The 6,000-nt window shown below is 49.8% G+C and overlaps 1 protein-coding gene across 2 annotated transcripts in view; it reads left to right on the top strand.

Annotated features, from left to right (window-relative positions):
- The first annotated feature begins 2,747 nt into the window (after positions 1-2,747).
- The window catches only part of SH3RF1 (SH3 domain containing ring finger 1), a 200,698-nt gene continuing 197,445 nt past the window's right edge, over positions 2,748-6,000 (top strand). Inside the window, exon 1 of one of the 2 annotated variants that reach the window (XM_069744207.1) lies at positions 2,748-2,936. The gene's annotated coding sequence lies outside the window, so the exon portion shown is untranslated. The remainder of the gene's footprint in view (positions 2,937-6,000) is intronic. The other variant, XM_069744206.1, reaches the window with a different exon arrangement.

Here is a 6,000-nt window from a genome sequence, read left to right as displayed (position 1 = left end):
TTGATTATTTGACATATCTGTGTAAAAATTGGATGGCATAGGCATACGCAGGGGCCATGTGCCGTTTTTTCTGCATCCATAAACTTGCATAGTTTACGGATTGCCTGCGGGTCTTTAAAATCCAGTGACATCATTATATTTTCTATTTGTTGCTATATTTCTAATAAATTAGCGGTTTCATACATACGTAAATGAGGCATGACAGAGCACTTCCCGAGCCTCCGCAGGTTTTTTCCCCGCCCAGCACCAGCCTCTTTAGCTCTTGATTGGTCGCTCAGTGTCTGATTTCCCTGCTTAGTGTTTGATGTCACACAGACATTGACCTATAAATCAAGAGACTGGGCGGGGAAACACCTCAGGAAGTGCTCTGACATACTCAGAGCACTTAACGCCTCATTTACATATGAATGATAACACTAATTACTGGAGAATGCAGCAACAGATAGAAGTTATAAAGGAGGTGGATTTACATTTCAAAGAGCTGCATGTGGTTTGGCAGAGTAGATGTTACAGCCAAATTCCCTTTAACGCTTTCATTTCCAGAGTGCACAGTTGAGAAGAAGCAGCGGTGCAGACATGCCAAAACGGAGCCATTGGCTTCACCCAGGAAAATGAAGTCCAAAATATGAACAATTGGGCTCCGTTTGAGCTATTTTCTGTCAGTGCAGGTCATTTATCTGTCGCCTATCACCTGTGGTCTATAAATACCTACAAATAGTAAGCGTGAAGCAGTGGTAGTGCAGCGCCCCAGAGACCAGGTCGTTGCAGTATGACGCTCTGCCGCTAAGGGGAGTGATGGTACGTCTGATGGCACTAAAGGAGTTCTACTGACCAGGTATCACCAAGCACACACTACACTTCACACTCCGGCCACTAGGGGGAGCAAAGGGTTTTATTTATTAGGCCACTCCTCACACTGGTAAAACTAGGGGTTGGATAGGAAGTTAGTCAGAAGCTGACTGGGTTGGATTCAGGCAACATCCCGTGGCAGGGGGTGTTGCAGGGAGAAGATTCAGGGGGGTCCCTGTCAGGTACCTAGCGAACAGAACGTTACGGAACCGCGCCTGCACACCCTGCGGCGGTATCCTAAGAAAGAGACATGAAGCGAAGGATATTGTGGAACAGTGAGAAACGAGATCAAGCACAAAGGAGAGCCAGTAGGAGTCGTGCCCCGAGAACGGCAACATCCTACTGAGGCGCGTAGCCGGTGCCGGGAACACCGAGAAAGTAACTGACTCTAGGCCTTACTTCAAATACCGCAGGACAGTTAATTATAGGTTGGCTGTCTACGTTACATCACCTAAGCAGACATAGGGGGCAACAGTGGGAGAGGGGCGTCTCTAGGGTCCCGGAAGAGCTCCAAGCCTTCCCGTCAAATGGGTGCGTCCTAGCCATAACAAACCTGGGGGACGGAGAATAGAAAGAGCTAGAAAGAACGAACTAACTAACTAGAACAGAAGTTGTGAGGACTATACCGAATGCTCAGCAGGGAAGCACTACAACACACAGGCGCTATTGGTAGGCAACGATTTCCACCTGCAAAGAGAACTCTGGATGTGCCCATCGGACCGGCCGGTCTTAGACAGCCCTGTTAACTGTGCTCTGGATTGAGGGTCCTGAAGTTTTCAGTAAAGAGGTAAAGAGACTGCAACCTTGTGTCCTCGTTATTGTCTGCACCTCACACCATCTCCATCCACTTTACTGGGAAGCCCTGGGGACATACTTCACCTGTGGGAAGGTATACCATCAAGCAGCGATTCCATCACCCCAGCGGACCCCACAGCAGCGTCGGTCACCCTGACCGAACACCACAGGTGGCGTCACGAAACCTTGACAGACTCCTATCACATTTTATTGGACGCCCCTTAGCAGGGTCACGGACCGGGTCCAGCCACCGTGACAACCCCAGAACTGAGCCAGAAAGGACCGGTACCTAGTAACCTGTGGCCCTGTGTCTGGGGGCGATTCAGTAGCATATATGTTGTGGGTGCAGCCTTCAAATTATTATCTGACTATCCTTGTCTCCATACATCCGTCCATCCGTCTGTCTCAGGATCTGGTCCAAAACAATCATGAGCCCACTGCAGACCAAAAACTCCTCACAAAGCAGAATACCACCTGCTCAGATGGCAGTGTCCAGGCTCGGACTGGCCCACAGGGTAACAGCGGAATCCCCCGGTGCAGATCTGGGCCCCCAACCCCACTGTATGGGCAGTGCTTGGCATCATTCACTTCACTCTGCACAGAAAAAAGCAGCAGCTCATCATTCAGTAACCAAACTACCCAATGTATTATTTTACAGAGATACAGGTAGAGCTGTGATGGAGGGCCCTGGAATATTTGTATGCAGGTGAAAAGTGCCACCCCCAAAGTCATTGTTACTGCTGGTCCCTGGTCACCCCAGTCCCACACTGGCAGTGCCCCCTCACCTATGCAGCCCCATGGATCGATCACCCAGCCCTCATCTGCACATTGCAGTAATCGTTCATTCATTAGGATATAATAGATTGAAAGAATTCTGTTTTCTGTCTAAATGAAAAAAAATCTATAATAAAGTAATGAAGTGAAGGAGCCACATTGCAGCGGCGGTCGCCCGAGTACACAGCCCCGCTCCGCCTGGCGCACCGGTCACCGCCGCTGTCTATGAATGAACGAGCCCCTTCCTCGCATTCATGTCTGCGCTGCCGATCACTCCCCCGCCCCGCGTGTCCCCTCCCCGGGCAGTGACGTGCCTGCTGGCGGGTGGCAGGAGGAGGTGCCCAGTGTCCGGGAGAGAAGACCCGAGCACAGAGCCGGAGCCTGGTACACTGCCGCAGGGACAAAGGCACCGCAGACAGCAGCCCCGCTCCGTCCGGCAGTGCCCGTCTGCAGCCCGGGAGCTCCCTGCAAGCTGCGGGCAGTGCCCATGTCCTGGACTGCTGGCTCCTCCTGTACAGGTCAGTGCTGTCTCCTGCTCCAGCAGAACAGGAGTTGTGGGATTGTTACCACACACGGGTGGTATACACGGGCTGTTACTACACAGGGGTGGTATACACGGGCTGTTACTACACAGGGGTGGTATACACGGGCTGTTACTACACAGGGGTGGTGTGCACGGGCTGTTACTACACAGGGGTGGTATACACGGGCTGTTACTACACAGGGGTGGTATACACGGGCTGTTACTACACAGGGGTGGTATACACAGACTGTTACTACACAGGGGTGGTATACACAGGCTGTTACCACACACGGGTGGTATACACGGGCTGTTACTACACACGGGTGGTATACACGGGCTGTTACTACACAGGGGTGGTATACACGGGCTGTTACCACACACGGGTGGTATACACAGACTGTTACTACACAAGGGTGGTATACACGGGCTGTTACTACACACGGGTGGTATACACGGGCTGTTACTACACACGGGTGGTATACACAGGCTGTTACTACACAGGGGTGGTATACACGGGCTGTTACTACACACGGGTGGTATACACAGGCTGTTACTACACAGGGGTGGTATACACAGGCTGTTACTACACAGGGGTGGTATACACAGGCTGTTACTACACAGGGGTGGTATACACAGGCTGTTACTACACAGGGGTGGTATACACAGGCTGTTACTACACAGGGGTGGTATACACAGGCTGTTACCACACACGGGTGGTATACACAGACTGTTACTACACACGGGTGGTATACACAGACTGTTACTACACAGGGGTGGTATACACGGGCTGTTACTACACACGGGTGGTATACACGGGCTGTTACTACACACGGGTGGTATACACAGGCTGTTACTACACAGGGGTGGTATACACAGGCTGTTACTACACAGGGGTGGTATACACAGGCTGTTACTGCACAGGGGTGGTATACACAGGCTGTTACTACACAGGGGTGGTATACACAGGCTGTTACTACACAGGGGTGGTATACACAGGCTGTTACTACACAGGGGTAGTATACACAGGCTGTTACTACACAGGGGTGGTATACACAGGCTGTTACTACACACGGGTGCTATACACAGGCTGTTACTACACAGGGGTGGTATACACAGGCTGTTACTACACAGGGGTGGTATACACAGGCTGTTACTACACAGGGGTGGTATACACAGGCTGTTACTACAAACGGGTGGTATACACAGGCTGTTACTACACAGGGGTGGTATACACAGGCTGTTACTACACAGGGGTGGTATACACAGGCTGTTACTACACAGTGGTGGTATACACAGGCTGTTACTACACAGGGGTGGTATACACAGGCTGTTACTACACACGGGTGCTATACACAGGCTGTTACTACACAGGGGTGGTATACACAGGCTGTTACTACACACGGGTGGTATACACAGGCTGTTACTACACAGGGGTGGTATACACGGGCTGTTACTACACACGGGTGCTATACACGGGCTGTTACTACACACGGGTGGTATACACGGGCTGTTACTACACACGGGTGCTATACACAGGCTGTTACTACACAGGGGTGGTATACACAGGCTGTTACTACACACAGGTGATATACACAGGCTGTTACTACACACGGGTGGTATACACAGGCTGTTACTACACACGGGTGGTACACACAGGCTGTTACTACACACGGATGGTACACACAGGCTGTTACTACGCACGGGTGGTACACACAGGCTGTTACTACACACGGGTGGTATACACAGGCTGTTACTACACACGGGTGGTACACACAGGCTGTTACTACACACGAGTGCTATACACAGGCTGTTACTACACACGGGTGCTATACACAGGCTCTTACTACACACGGGTGCTAAACACAGGCTGTTACTACACACGGGTGCTATACACAGGCTGTTACTACACACGGGTGCTATACACAGGCTGTTACTACACACGGGTGCTATACACAGGCTGTTACCATGTATACCATTTGTTGCATTACACTGCACTGTATATAGTATATACCATATATTACACTGCACTGTATGTAATATATACCATGTATTACATTACACTGCACGTACAGTGGGGCAAAAAAGTATTTAGTCAGTCAGCAATAGTGCAAGTTCCACCACTTAAAAAGATGAGAGGCGTCTGTAATTTACATCATAGGTAGACCTCAACTATGGGAGACAAACTGAGAAAAAAAAATCCAGAAAATCACATTGTCTGTTTTTTTAACATTTTATTTGCATATTATGGTGGAAAATAAGTATTTGGTCAGAAACAAAATTTCATCTCAATACTTTGTAATATATCCTTTGTTGGCAATGACAGAGGTCAAACGTTTTCTGTAAGTCTTCACAAGGTTGCCACACACTGTTGTTGGTATGTTGGCCCATTCCTCCATGCAGATCTCCTCTAAAGCAGTGATGTTTTTGGCTTTTCGCTTGGCAACACGGACTTTCAACTCCCTCCAAAGGTTTTCTATAGGGTTGAGATCTGGAGACTGGCTAGGCCACTCCAGGACCTTCATATGCTTCTTACGAAGCCACTCCTTCGTTGCTCTGGCGGTGTGCTTTGGATCATTGTCATGTTGAAAGACCCAGCCACGTTTCATCTTCAATGCCCTTGCTGATGGAAGGAGGTTTGCACTCAAAATCTCACGATACATGGCCCCATTCATTCTTTCATGTACCCGGATCAGTCGTCCTGGCCCCTTTGCAGAGAAACAGCCCCAAAGCATGATGTTTCCACCACCATGCTTTACAGTAGGTATGGTGTTTGATGGATGCAACTCAGTATTCTTTTTCCTCCAAACACGACAAGTTGTGTTTCTACCAAACAGTTCCAGTTTGGTTTCATCAGACCATAGGACATTCTCCCCAAACTCCTCTGGATCATCCAAATGCTCTCTGGCAAACTTCAGACGGGCCCAGACATGTACTGGCTTAAGCAGTGGGATACGTCTGGCACTGCAGGATCTGAGTCCATGGTGGCGTAGTGTGTTACTTATGGTAGGCCTTGTTACATTGGTCCCAGCTCTCTGCAGTTCATTCACTAGGTCCCCCCG

This window comes from Ranitomeya imitator, chromosome 1 (assembly GCF_032444005.1).
Source record: "Ranitomeya imitator isolate aRanImi1 chromosome 1, aRanImi1.pri, whole genome shotgun sequence".
NCBI lineage: Eukaryota > Metazoa > Chordata > Amphibia > Anura > Dendrobatidae > Ranitomeya > Ranitomeya imitator.
This window is presented reverse-complemented; position numbering and strand designations above follow the sequence as displayed.